The following is a 14,344-nucleotide window of genomic DNA, read 5'->3' as shown; positions in this document are numbered from 1 at the left end:
ACTTGGGCCCAAGCTCCAGCTTGCAAATAAACCCTCGTGCGTTTGCATCAGTATCGGCTCCTTGGTGGTCTCTCGCATTCGAAATCGGGGGCATTACACTTATTTAGTACTTTTAAGGATTTTATTAGGGCATAGTTACTATTTTACTTTGGTAACTATAGACAAAGACCAGGTAATATTCAAACCATAATAACTCAAACACCAGTGTCATCAAGAATTTTTAACAATAAATAAAAGCATTGGTGGTGTCAGGAAACAAGTTTTAAAAAAAATCAATTTCGCTTTCTGCCCATGGACGCCGCCGAGTAAGCATCGTGAAAGTCTCCCCTCCCACCACCGTCATGTCTAAGTCAGAGTCTCCCAAAGAGCCTGAACAGCTGCGGAAGCTTTTCATTGGAGGTTTGAGCTTTGAAACAACCGATGAGAGTCTGAGGAGCCATTTTGAGCAATGGGGAACGCTTACGGACTGTGTGGTTATGAGAGATCCAAACACCAAGCGCTCCAGAGGCTTTGGGTTTGTCACCTATGCCACTGTGGAAGAGGTGGATGCAGCCATGAATGCAAGGCCACACAAGGTGGATGGAAGAGTTCTAGAACCAAAGAGGGCTGTCTTGAAAGAAGATTCTCAAAGATCTGGTGCCCACTTACTGTGAAAAAGATTTTTGTCGGTGGCATTAAAAAAGACACTGAAGAAAAAAAAAAAAAAAAGAAGACACTGAAGAACATCATCTAAGAGATTATTTTGAACAGTATGAGAAAACTGAAGTGATTGAAATCATGACTGACCGAGGCAGTGGCAAAAAGAGAGGCTTTGCTTTTGTGACCTTTGACGACCATGACTCTGTAAACAAGATTGTCATTCAAAAATACCATACTGTGAACGGCCACAACTGTGAAGTAAGGAAAGCTTTATCTAAGCAAGAGATGGCTAGTGCTTCCTCCAGCCAAAGAGGTCGAAGTGGTTCTGGGAACTTCGGTGGTGGTCGTGGAGGTGGTTTTGGTGGGAATGACAACCTTGGCCGTGGAGGAAACTTCAGTGGGTGAGGTGGCTTTGGCGGCAGTCGAGGTGGTGGTGGATATGGTGGCAGTGGGGATGGCTCTAACGGATTTGGTAACGATGGAAGCAACTTTGGAGGTGGTGGAAGCTATAATGATTTTGGCAATTACAACAATCAATCTTCAAATTTTGGACCCATGAAAGGAGGAAATTTTGGAGGCAGAAGCTCTGACCCCTATGGTGGTGGAGGCTAATACTTTGCCAAACCACGAAACCAAGGTGGCTGTGGCGGTTCCAGCAGCAGCAGTAGCTATGGCAGTGGCAGAAGGTTTTAATTACTGCCAGGAAACAAAGCTTAGCAGGAGAGGAGAGCCAGAGGAGTGACAGGGAAGCTACAGGTTACAACAGATTTGTGAACTCAGCCAAGCACAGTGGTGGCAGGGCCTAGCTGCTACAAAGAAGACATGTTTTAGACAATACTCATGTGTATGGACAAAAAACTTGAGGACTGTATTTGTGACTAATTGTATAACAGGTTATTTTAGTTTCTGTTCTGTGGAAAGTGTAAAGCATTCCAACAAAGGGTTTTAATGTAGAGGTTTTTTTTGCACCAATGCTGTTGATTGCTAAATGTAATAGTCTGATCATGACGCTGAATAAATGTGTCTTTTTTTAAATGTGCTGTGTAAAGTTAGTCTACTCTGAAGCCATCTTGGTAAGCTACCCCAACAGTGTGAAGTTAGAATTCCATCAGGGTGATGCCAGGTTCCATTTGAAGTTTATTTGCAACCTGCTTGGGCACAGAAGCCGTTGTCTCCACAAACACTGGTGTGGTTGAACTGACAGTTAATGTGTTGTGACCTGGAGTTCACCGTTAAAAGGGTCACCCAAGCAAAGTCCTGGAGTTTATTTGGTTATTAATATGATTGTTGGCACATCCTATGCAATATATCTAAATTGAATTATGGTATCAGATAAAATTATAGATGGGATTAAAGCTTGTGTATCGTCCATTATCCTGTGTAATCAATAAACGATTTAATATTCTCTTGAAAAATAAAAAAATTTAAAAATTTAAAAAAATTAAAAAAATCAATTTCTCACAGTTATAATCTCCAGGACTATCTAGAAGACCTAGCAGATGATTGGTTGGTTGAAATAATGAATTTGCATGAATGACTAGAGAGTGAATGAATTTGAATCAGTGAATGGTTCTGATATCAGCCTGTGAGGAGAGGGTAAAATATGGGTTACTAGAAAAGAAGGAGATGAGTATTTGAGAAAGGGAGAGCCTCGTATAAGCTAAGGCCATTTATCAAAAGAAACATGAAACCGGTACATGGATTAATTATTAATTAGTGCTGAGTAATTTAGGGGGCTATTTGAGGGCACAGGTATCCAAATATAGACAGAATCTGACTTGGGTCTTTTCTCTGAGCCTCAAGGGATTATTTACTGTACATCTATTCTTTGGACTATGAAGAGACTGAGGTGGGGCTTAGGACCCAGAAGACCTCCCTCTTCCACTTCCTCCCAAAATGTTGGCCTGTGTTACTCACAGGCTTCAACCACTTCTTTTCAAGACCTAGACACAAATCTGGTTCAATAAAAACTATTAGCAGAAGAGAGAACATTCAAGAGTTGTAATTACCTAAATGTCCCACCATTAACCATTTGAATGACTAAATCCTCTACATTGATTGTTTTAATGAATGAAAATTAAAACCAAATAACCTCTAGGCTCATTTGATGCTACAGTGACAAAACTGAACCTCTAGGCATTATATTGCAAGGCCCTGAATTGAGCCAGGGGAAGCCAAATAGATAAAGTACAAGGAGAATGAGATGGTGAGTGGAAAGGTACTGGTGCACACTGGAGTAGAAAGAAGGTGATGGGGGTGTCTGGGTGACTCAGTCAGTTAAGCGTCTGACTTTGGCTCAGGTCATGATCTCACGGTTTGTGAGTTCAAGCCCCGTGTCGGGCTCTGTACTGACCGCTCAGAGCCTGGAGCCTGCTTCGGATTCTGTCTCCCTTTCTCTATCCCTCCCTGACCAGTGCTCTGTCTCTCTGTCTCTAAACAATAAATACATGTAAAAAACAAAAAAAAATTTTTTAATTAAAAAAAAAAAAAAAGAAAGAAGGTGATGGCTGCCCTAGCAAACACATTTCATTAGTTATCCATTGATGGGAGAGCCCTCAGTACCACTCCCTAGTTAGGAAAATTCTTCCAGGAAAACACTTTCAGTCAGAAAAATGCCTTTGTAACAAATAGTGGTGCGGTTAGAGCAATCGCTTCCTGCTATTGCCTACCACCAGCCGCCACGCAGCTCAGCCCCTGGCTTCTGCCCTCTGAAGCAATGGCTTCCCTCATTGTCAAATCACTTTACCCAGTTCCAGAAGGCCTGCTAGGAAGATTATGTGTTGTCAGCAAAGACACATGAGAGAGGATTTTTAACTTTTTAAATCTAAAGAATTTTGCAAGGCTGAATTTCCAGCCCAGACAATATTATAATGGAAAGAGATTAAACAGATTTTGTGGAGACCGCCTTCAGGCAAACAAGCTTGAGCAATGGAATGTGGAAAAGGCCACAGTGACCACCTGGTTGATACAGACAGGCCCATCAGGTGACCCACCTCAAAATGTCCTTAGGCCCTAACTGACCAATGGGCTCCTTAGGACCAGGCACAGTTACCAAAAAAGGTAAGATTCTATACGTTGCCAAACCTCCTCTTTTTCCCCCTTTAAAAGCAGCCCCCACCCACTGCGTCTTTGCAGACAGCCACTCTTCTGCTCTCGTGCCCACCACTCCCTTGTGGTGTATTCAATACATTTTTGTCTCCTTTGTTCTGCCTCAGGTGAATTCTTTCATCTCCCACACCATTGGCTTCCACCTGATCTGATTGTTGCCCCACATTTGGTGGCTCCCCTCCTATGAAGAGATACCCCATTTAGACACCACAGATTTGGTTTGCCATATTCATAATAGAGGAAGCCATCATCTTGAATAAGTTAAAGGAAGAAACTGTCATACTCATCATTATACCCTGGTGCAGCACGGGTTCACAAAAATAATCTTTTGAACCGAACTCAACACAAAGTAATTTAAACTAAAACCCAGGACAGACCTAACAATATGAATGTACAAATCATGCACTAGTGGATCTTTCCAAAGCACTGTATTTGTTGAAATTTTGAAATACATACAATGGCAAGTGAGCAGTCTCCATGATTGGTTGCTCTGTGGCACGTGTAAAGACTGTTCTAAGCTTTTCTTCTGCAGGACAAGCATTTCTAAGTTGAAGTCAGAGCCAGAAAGTTTGAGCAGTTCAGCACTTTTTATAACCAATCAGTGAATCAACATTTATAAAGCACTTATTGCGTGCAACGCACTGTTCTAAGGCGCTGGGATTATAATGGAGAGTCACTGGGGTTGAAAAGGGACTTTAGTCACCTCCATTTTGACCTTGGTCTGTACTTCCTAACTGATTTAAATTCTCCTTTGTTTATCTCTTAACTCAGACAAAAGACCCAGGAGGCAAAGCATCCTCTGACAGGAACATAATTACCCTTCAAGCAATAACAACTGCCCTGAGCCAGCAAGACCCTGCTTGATTGACCCCAAAATAATGACCTTTACTGCCCATCTGCATGTACCCACTGACCTCATGTTTTCCTTATATAAAGGTAAAAGTATTTTCAGCACTGTGAAGACAGTCTTTGAGAGGCTTAGTCCCCTGTCTTCTGACTGGTGACGTCACTGAAATAAATTTCCTGTCTTATTTCACTACTGCTCCTCTTCCTGCCTTGGGATTTGTCAGTGGCCAGTAGTGGCTCCTGGTCCGCTTGGGACCCCCAGAGCCTGGTGCTCTTGCACCCCTGTGCCCCAGTTACAGGATCCCTTAAAAGTACAGGAAGGCTCTTCCCCAATGAAATACAAATTACCCCCAAATCTTCTATTTGCTTGAAATTTTTATTAAGACCCTCATAATCAAATAAAACTTGATACCAAGTACATGGGTTGATTATTAATTAGCGCTGACTGATTTAGTGGGCTACTTGAGGGCATAAGTATCCAAATATTGACAGAAAGCAACTATTTTAAAATAGTGTGGGGCACCTGGGTGGCTCACTTGGTTGAGCAGCGACTTCGGCTCAGGTCATGATCTCACAGTTCATGAGTTCGAGCCCCACATGGGGGGCTCGGTGCTGACAGCTCGGAGCCTGGGGCCGGCTTCAGATTCTGTGTCTCCCTCTCTCTCTGCCCCTCCCCTGCTCTCTCTCAAAAATAAGTAAACATTGAGTGCACCCCGCAGTCCTTCGGATCTGTCTCTTGCTTCAACAGTGTTTGGACGGAACAGACCCAGGGACGCCCATTCTACCGGCCTCCGACCACCCTCAACCTTTTTTCCAGTCGCAACCTTCGGAGCCATCTTCTTGCCACCCTCTGCCTCCGGGACCAGCCAACACGCGACTTTGAATTTAGCTCCTCATTACCAATCAACCCCGAGCGCCCAAATTCATCAGAAGTACTCCACAGAGGTGGAAGCCGCCGTCAACATGCACCTGCGGGCCTCCTACACCTACCTCTCACGGGGCTTCTATTCCGACCTGGGCGACGTGGCCCTGGAGGGCGTGGGCCATTTCTCCCGCGGGGTGGCTGAGAAGAAGCAGGAGGGCGCCGAGCGTCTCTTGAAGATGCAAAACCAGTGCAGGGGCCATGGCCTCTTCCGGGAAGTGTAGACGCCGTCCCACGATGAGTGGGGTAAATCCTTGGACGCCAAGGAAGCCGCCCTGCTTCTGGAGAAGAACTTGAAGCAGGCCCTTCTGGATCTGCATGCCCCGGGCTCTGCCCGCGCAAACCCCCATCTCTGTGACTTCCTGGAGGATCACGTTCTAGATGAGGAAGTGAAACTCATTAAGAAGATGGGCGACCACCTAACTAATCTCTGCAGGCCGTCCGGTCCCCAGGCTGGGCCGGGCGAGTATCTCTTCCAAAGGCTCACCCTCAAGCACGGCTAGAAGTCTCTGGAGCCCAGCAGCCTTCGAGAGGGTCCTCTGACATCCACCAGGTGCCAGGGCTTGTGCCTGAGTCTCTCCTTGCAGCCACTAGGCAGCTTTTTAACCACGTGGAGCCCTCTCCCAAGCGGTGGACCAAATGAAAACAATAAAGCTTTCTGCAGCAAAAAAAAAAAAAAAAAAAAAAGTAAACATTAAAAATTTTTAAAAATAAAATAGTGCAATTTTCATAGCCTGGGTGTGTGTAATAGGACCCATGCACAATGGCATCTATGATGTGCCAAATAAATGAGTTCACAAAATGCACACTATAAATTAAACAATCATAGAAAACACAGTGCCAACTTCTCCCCTAGTAATCTTAAATTCAGATGCCTGTGTTTGTCATTTTTTTTAATATTTATTTATTTTTGAGACAGAGAGAGACAGAGCATGAGCGGGGGAGGGTCAGAGAGAGGGAGACACAGAATCCGAAGCAGGCTGCAGGCTCTGAGCTGTCAGCACAGAGCCCAACACGGGGCCCAAACTCACAGACTGTGAGATCATGACCCAAGCTGAAGTCAGATGCCCAACCGACTGAGCCACCTAGGGGCCCCTGTGTTTGTCATTATAGCAAACACTTTGTCTCTTTTAATTGTTTCCTTTTTTTTTACCATGTACATGTATTCTCTATTACCATTCCTCCATCCACCTCGCTCCCACCAAATCTGTACCCGTAATGATACTTTTTTCTTTCAGGGAACTATCCAAGTTTGCAAAAGTTGACAAGAGGCATATCTCTTCAGCAAGAATAGGTCAGAAAAAAAAAATTACTATATTGAATTAATTTCAGATGATGTAAAGACCGAAATGGGAAAAGCAAAAGTCTTAAATGATTAGAAACCCATGTGGGAGACTCTGACATCCAGACATAAACAAGATCCAAAACACAAAACATACAGAAAAATATTCATAAATTCAACTACATTAACACATAAAGCTTCTAAATAACAACAGTGACCATTTTAAAAAGTTAAGAAAAAGCTACAGACTGAGAGATGATATTTAGGAATGTAGATTAGCACAATTACTTTCAAGGCAATTTGTCTACATTTCATAAAGTTGGAAATACACATTCCTATACCCCAGCAATCCTACTGTAAAATGTATAGCTGGAACAGTAATTCTCAAACTTTAGCTTGTGTCAGAACCACTGGGGAGCTTGTGAAAATACAGTTTGTGGAGTCCCACCACCAGTTTCTGATTGAGTAAACCTGGGTGAAGGCCCTAGAATTTGCATTTCTAACAAGTTCCAGATGATATTGATGCTCTTGCTGCTGATTCAGGCACTACATTTTGCGGATCACTGCCCCCAAAGAAACCTCATACCTGCACTTAAGGGGACGCATGCAAAAAAATGTTCACCACAGGATTGTGCACAGTTGTGACAAACTAGAAACCAACAATAAGGAAATGGATGGATAAATGTATATTCAAGCAGGGCAGTTAAATGAATGAACAACACGTATCGATATGAATAATTCTCAAATCCTAATGGTGAGGGGAAAAAACAAGTTGTAAAAGAATATATTCAAGATACCAATAAGGTAAATCTTATACAACAGTCTACTGTTGTATGTGTACATTCACATGTACCAAAAGTACAAAAGCAGGGATAGCAAAGATACATGTTAGTGAGGGGTTAAGGGAATTGAGATTGGGAAGGGGTTCAAAAGGAGTCTCGCTGTATCTGTGATCTCTTGTTTCTTTAAAACTGACCTGGAGCCCACTCCTTTCCAATTCCCTCCTCCCTACCCCAGCAGAGGGCACTGAGAAAGTGAGATCAGCCACGTGTCTGGAGGAGAACTGCAAAGCATGTTTCAATGGGAGCATCCCTCTCTGCACAGCAAAATGATACAGGATTGAGAATGATCTATTTCACTACTTTTCATTTCTTTTTTCCTGGTTTTCTCTTTTTTAATATTTTTTAATGTTTATTCTTTTTTTTTTTTTTTCTTTTTTGAGAGAGAGACACAGAGCACGAGCAGGGAAGGGGCAGAGAGAGAAGGAGACAAAATCTGAAGCAGACTCCAGGCTCTGAACTGTCAGCACAGAACCTGATGCGGGGCTCAAGCACATGAACCTCGAGATCATGACCTGAGCCAAAGTTGGACGCTCAACTGACTGAGCCACCCAAGTGCCCCAGTGTTTTGGTTTTTTTTCCTGGTTTTCCAAACAAACTTAGACATCAGTACCTGCCTATATGGACAGAAGGAAGGAAGGAAGGAAGGAAGGAAGGAAGGAAGGAAGGAAGGAAGGAAGGAAGGAAGGAAGGAAAGGATGGATCACACCAGCACTTATTAGAAGGATAATGCTTCTCTTTAGAGAATAGATATATTTTATCATCATGGTGTGTGAGAGGCACAGTGGGAGCCACAAAATCAATAATAACACCAACTTATATTTCCATAGTACCTTTCCGTTTCCAAGCTGTTTCACTGGGAGTAGAAAATAGACAGTTATATAAAGTAAGAGAAAGGCAATGTACCCTGTTATGACTACCATAGGTTTGGGCTCTGATGAAAAAAATTCCTTCTTCCTTTGAATGTGAAGAGGTTCAGGGCATGTTAACCCCAAAATATGCTGCTTTGACATATAGACTATTTTGAGTTAAAGGCACTGGAAAACAGTGAATATAAGAAAAAGACTCTGACTTTCCTTCTGGTTCTTAAAAGCAGGAGATGAAATTCCCATGCACAGATGTCCTCCCAATGCAAAAAGGAAAGTAACATTCTTATCATCAAGGATGAGAAGCTGAGACCCAGAGAATCCTACACAAGCAGACCTTGTTAAAAGCATCCTCTCCCTTCAGCTGCCCCACAGTCTAGTCACTTCTGCACACTTGCCTTTGTTCAACTTTATACAAAAGCAAATAGGTTTTGCCATTTTTTGAGTCTTCATTCCTTAGGAGGGCTCATGTGTCACGTAAAACTTAACGTAAGTAGGGGCCAGTATATGAATGAATGAAGGAATCTATCTTTCTTGTGGTCTCTGTTCATCTTCCTATTTTTTAAGTTTATTTATTTATTTTTAGAGAGAGAGAGAAAGAGAGAGAGAGAGAGAGAGAGTGTGTGTGTGTGTGCCTGTGAATGGGAGGGGCTGAGAGAGAGAGAGAGAGAGAGAGAGAGAGAATCCTAAGCAGTCTCCTCACTATGAATGCCGAGCTTGATGCGGGGCCGAACCCATAAACCTCGAGACCATGACCTGAGCAGAAGTCAAAAGTCAGACACCTGACTGACTGAGCCACCCAGGCACCCCTGTTCATCTTCCTATTAATATTCTCCCCACTAATTCTAGATACCCTCCAGAGGGTGGTGCACTGCCAATGTACCAAGATATTTCAATCTTTTGCTTTTAATTCAACCTCACATGCCCACTATACAAGAGGCTGCTACAGAATCTCACACTCTCTGCTACCAAACAAACATCATTTTATTTTCTCCAAAAGAAGAAACTCAAAACAGGGTCCCCTTCACATCCCATCTGCCACCAACGCTTATCACTTCTTTCCCTATAATTGTTTCAGTCTTTTGTCACTGTTTACCATTGTTAATATAGCTCAGAATAACATAACAAATTTTAACTGAATATTGCCAATACAAAGTATTTTAAATTAATCTTACTTAACCCTTAAAACTGTATAAAACTAGGTATTTATCTTAGAGAAGTGAAGCTTGTGTTCATAAAAACCTGTATGTTTATAAAAACATAAATGCTTACGGCAGTATTATTTGTAAGAGTCAAAGACTAGAAACAACTCAAATATCCCCCAGTAGGTGAATGGATACACTGCGGTACACTCATATAATGGAATACTACTCGTTAATTACTCGTTAATAAAAAAGACCTATTAACACATGCAACAACCTGGATGGGTCTTAAGAGCCTTCTACTGAGTGAAAAAGTCAATCTCAAAAGTTGACACATTGTATAATTGCATTTACATAACATTCTCAAAATGACAAAGTTATAGTGATGGAGAAGAGATTGGGTGACAGGGAGGGTGTGACTTTAAGGGATGATACAAGGGAACTTCTTTGTGGCAGTGGACCAGTTCTATATCCTGACTGTGCCAGTGGTTACACAAATCTATATATTTGAAAATTTCATAGAACTATGCAGCAAACCACCCTCCAAATCAGTATTTGTAAGAACTGTGAAATCTAAATAAAATCTGAATTATTGTTAGTATTTGCCAATGTCCACTGACTGGTTTTGATAGTGTTATCATTGGAGGAAGTGGAGTAAAGGATCCACAGGAACTTTATACTGTGTTTGCAACTTTGAGGATACAAAATTATTTTGAAATAAAAAGCTTACAATGACTATTTTATTTATTTTTTTAATGTCTATTTTTGAGAGAGAGAGAGAGAGCACATGCACAAGCAGGGGAAGGGCAGAGACAGAGGGAGACAGAGGATCCAAAGTGTGCTCCCCACTGACAGCAAAGAGCCCGACATGGGGCTCAAACTCACAAATTGTGAGATCACAACCTGAGCCGAAGTTGGAGGCCCAACCAACTGAACCACCCAGGCACAATGACCACTTTTAATTAGAAGGGCTACCAAGTAAAAAATTCACTTTGGGAAGATCCTCACTTGCAAACATTAGGGCTATATTTAATATTCTGTAGATCTACATATTCTGAATCCTTCCAAAAACTTAATAAAAACAATGACACTCTGAATTGGTAGCTGATAATTGTGATTAATAAGAAGCAAATGTAATTTTACTAACCTGGAGCTATAGCTGCCATCAGGGTTTCCAGAATAACTGCTTCCATTGAATTGGTCTGCTTTTACTCTCCATAAGGCTAGCCTCCCCTACATCTGCTGTGCAGGAGTCACCTGGCCTGAAATGTGATTGGGCAGGGGGTGGGGCACATAAAGCTAGTACTCAAAACAGTATGGTACTGGCACAAAAATAGACACATAGATCAACAGAACAGAATATAAAGCCCATAAATAAACACAAAATTAGAAGGTCAATTAATCTTTGACAATGTTGGCAAGAATATGCAATGGGAAAAAGACAGTCTCTTCAACAAATGATGCTGGGAAAACTGGACAATTACATGCAAAAGAATGAAACTGGACCACTTTTTTACACCATACACAAAAATAAGCTCTCACATTAAGGACCTAAATGTGAGACAGGAAACCATCAGAATCCGAGAACACAGTATAGGCAGTAATTTCTCCAACATTGGCCATAACAACATTTTTCTAGATATGTCTCCCGAGGCAAGAGAAATAAAAGCAAAAAGAAACTCTGGGACATCAAATAAAAAGCTTCTACATCAAAGAAAACAATAAACAAAACTAAAAGACAACCTACAGAATGGGTGAAGACATTGGCAAACAACATAGCTGATAAAGGGTTAGTATACAAAAATATAAAGAACTTCTACAACTCAGGGTGCTGCTTAAGCCTGCTTATGCTCTGTTTCTCTCTCTCTCAAAAATAAACATTAAAAAAATAATAATTAAAAAAAGAACATACAACTCAACACCAAAAAAACTCCCATATAATCCACTTTAAAAGTGGGCAAAAGACATGAACAGACATTTCTCCAAAGAAGACATTCAGATGGCCAACAGACACACAAAAAAAGATGCTGAACATCACTCATCATCAGAGAAATGCAAATCAAAACTACAGTGAGAGGGGCATCTGGGTGGCTCAGTCAGTTAAGTGTCCAGCTTCAACTCAGGTCACTATCTCGCAGTTTGTGAGTTTGAGCCCCACATCTGGCTCTCTGATGCCAGCGTGGAACCCACTTTGGATCCTCTGTTTTCTTCTCTCTGCCCCTCCCCCACTTGAGTGTGCACACATTCTCTCAAAAATAAAATAAGCATTAAAAACAAAAACTACAATGAGATATCACCTCACACCTGTCAAAGTGGCTAAGATCAAAAACACAAAAAACAACAACTATTGGCAAGGATGTGGAAAAAGTAACCCTGTGCACAGTTGGTGGGGATTCAAACTAGTACAGCCACTGTGGAAGACAGTATGAATATTCCCTCAAAAAGGTAAAATAGAACTACATTACAATACAGTATCACACTACTGGGTATTTACCCAAAAAATACAAAAACACTAATTCAAAGGGATATCTACACCCCTATGTTTATTGCAGCATTATTTACAATAGCCCAGTTATGGAAACAGCCCAAGTTTCAAGATAATTGAAATTTTCAATTATTCAAGATAAATGAATAAAGAAGATGTGAGATAGATACACACACACACACACACACACACACACACACACAATGGAATACTATTCAGCCATAAAAATGAATGAAAGCTTGCCATTTGTAACAACATGGATAGATCCAGAGAGTAAAATTCTAAGCAAAATAAGCCAGTCAGAGAAAGACAAATATCATATGATTTCACTCATATGTGTAATTTAAGAAACAAAACAAATGAGCAAAGAGGGGGAAAAAAGAGAGAGACAAACCAAAAAACAAACTCTTGACTATAGAGAACAATTGGATGTTTACCAGAGGGGAGGTGGGTAGGGGGATGGGTGAAATAGGTGGAGGGGATTAAGAGTACACTCACTTATCTTGAGGGGAGCCTGAGTGGCTCAGTCAGCTGAGCATCTGACTCTTGATTTCAGCTTGGGTCATGATCCCGGGGTTGTGGGATCAAGCCCTGTGTTGGGCTCTGAGCTGAGCATGGGGCTTACTTGGGATCCTCTCTCTCCCCCTCTGCCCCTCTCCCCAACTCATTCTCTCTCTCTAAAATAAAAAAAAAATAAATTAAAAAAAAAAAGAGTATTCTATCTTGATGAGCACTGAGTGATACATGGAACTGTTGAGTCACTATATTTTATACCTGAAACTAATAAAACACTATGTTAACTGGAACTAAAATTAAAAAAATAAAGTGTACAACATGATGATTTATGTATGCAGTGTGAAAGGGGAAATAAGTTAACTTTTGTAATTTGGTTTTATGTCATTTATAATTTGATTTGATGTCATTTAAAAATTTCCCTTTGAGAAGGAACAAGTTTAAAAAAAAAAAATCAAGGCTGAAAAAAGGATTCTGGGAACATAGTAGATAAGAAGCACCAGAAATCTGTCTCCTAACCTAGACAACAACTACACTGGTAGAATCTGTCTGATGTAACTATTTTGGAGCTCTGGAGTCTACTAAAGGTTTGAACTTACAGGGAAATGCCTGGATAGCAAACAGGTTAATTTGGGTCCATTTAGACTCTCAGTTCAATAGCAGCTGCACATCCTTTACCCTCCAGCCCTACAGGCAGACAGCTCTATGGGCATTCCTGCAGCAGCCTGCATACAACTATGGAAGCCAGTGTTTGCAATAAGGATTTTGTCTTCCAAATACTGGGGATCTGTACCCTGGTTCCCTAATCGCTGCATCTGATCACACAGGTGCAGACACAGAGATGGACAGCTATTATTGCATTGCCCCGTGGACCCCCTCACCTCACATTGTTGCAAGCCTCTCCCCATCTGACTGAAGCAACTTCAATGAAATTTAGAGGACTAGACCATCTCCCCGCCCCCCCCTCCCCCCGCCCTGCCACCTCTTCATTTTCTTCTTTTTCCCATTTTGGGAGTCAGACATTAAAGACTAAGGCATTCAGGGGCACCTAGCTGGCTCACTCAGAAGAGCATGTGACTCTTGACCTCGGGGTTGTGAGTTCAAGCCCCATGTTGGGTGTAGAGATTACAAAATTAGAAAGGCATCATATAGGGGCACCCGGGCGGCTCAGTCAGTTAAGTGTTTGACTTCGGCTCAGGTCATCATCTCACAGTTTGTGAGTCTGCGGCCCACATCAGGCTCACTGCTGTCAGCACGGATCCTACTTTAGATCCTCTGTCACCCCCTCTCTCTCTGCCCCTCCCTGCGCACAGTCTCTCTCTCTCTCTCAAAAATAAATGAACATTAAAAAAAGGAAATGAAAAAAAAAAGTCACCATATGTCCCCAGAGAAAAGCACAGACTCAAAAAATGACCTGAGAGCACCTTAATTCTATACTGCAGGCTGACCCTTCACAGAGAAAGCCTACAATTTTTTTTAATGTTTATTTATTTTGAGAGAGAGAGAGAGAATATGAGCAGGGGAGGGTCAGAGAGAGAGAGAATCCCCACAGGCTCCATACTCAGTGCAGAGCCAAACACAGGGCTTGATCTCATGACCATGAGATCATGACCTGAGCCCAAACCATGAGTCGGACACCTAACCAACTGAGCCACCCAGGCACCCCAGCCTACAAGTTTTCTGAAAAGCAAAACAAAACGAA

General features: G+C 41.9%; 2 pseudogenes; both read left to right on the top strand.

Annotated features, from left to right (window-relative positions):
* Positions 1-290: 290 nt before the first annotated feature.
* Positions 291-2,044, top strand: LOC132669555 (heterogeneous nuclear ribonucleoprotein A1-like; annotated as a pseudogene).
* A 1,523-nt stretch (positions 2,045-3,567) lies between these two features.
* Positions 3,568-6,186, top strand: LOC132669737 (ferritin light chain pseudogene; annotated as a pseudogene).
* Positions 6,187-14,344: the final 8,158 nt, after the last annotated feature.

The sequence above is a fragment of the Panthera onca genome, chromosome B3, assembly GCF_046562875.1.
Source record: "Panthera onca isolate mPanOnc1 chromosome B3, mPanOnc1 haplotype 2, whole genome shotgun sequence".
Classification (NCBI taxonomy): Eukaryota; Metazoa; Chordata; class Mammalia; order Carnivora; family Felidae; genus Panthera; species Panthera onca.
Note: the sequence above shows the minus strand (reverse complement) of the source record. Positions and strands in the feature narration are given on the sequence as shown.